Source organism: Microtus ochrogaster, unplaced genomic scaffold, assembly GCF_000317375.1.
Source record: "Microtus ochrogaster isolate Prairie Vole_2 unplaced genomic scaffold, MicOch1.0 UNK34, whole genome shotgun sequence".
Classification (NCBI taxonomy): Eukaryota; Metazoa; Chordata; class Mammalia; order Rodentia; family Cricetidae; genus Microtus; species Microtus ochrogaster.
Genome location: NW_004949132.1, coordinates 1,143,079 through 1,143,787, shown reverse-complemented (window position 1 = coordinate 1,143,787; position 709 = coordinate 1,143,079).

The window sequence follows — 709 nt, the reverse complement described above, 5'->3', positions numbered from 1 at the left end:
TTCTCCTTCTCCTTCTCCTTCTCCTCCTCCTCCTCCTTCTCTTCTTCCTCCTCCTCCTCCTCTTCTTCCTCCTCTTCCTCCTCCTCCTCCTTCCCCCTCCTCCTCTTTCTCCTCCGTCTTGTTCTTGTTCTCCTTCTTTTTCTTATTCTTCTTCCTCTTCCACCTCTTCTTCATTGTATTATTTAAAACATTATTTTGTGTCTTTCATTTCATTTCATTTCATTTCATTCAAAAATGGGTGTATATGCTTGCACGCGCTCATGTATACATGTGAAAATCAGAAATTAACTTTTATAAGTATGTTCTCTAAGTGGAAGAAGAGACAGAAAGACTATAACAGTCAGAGGGAATGGATGACATCAAGAAAATAAGGCCTTCTAAATATAACAGGACTCACACACATACGAACTCACAAATTGAGTATTCTTAATTAAATAATTACTATATTTTTTCCTTTTAAAATGTTTAAAGTCTGGGATCTATCAAATAGAGACTTTTTACATTATAAAAAGAAGTTGAGTATACTCTTCCATGTGGCCTCAGAGACAGAACTCCGGTCATCAGACTTGACAGTAAGGATCTTTGCCGATTGAACCATTATACTGACCTTGGGTTTCTATCAAAATTAAAACTAAGGACTTTAGCATGTCTGATTATTTCTCCAAATAATTTCACTAGTTTATACTTCTCATCCTCTGCTCTTTTCCAC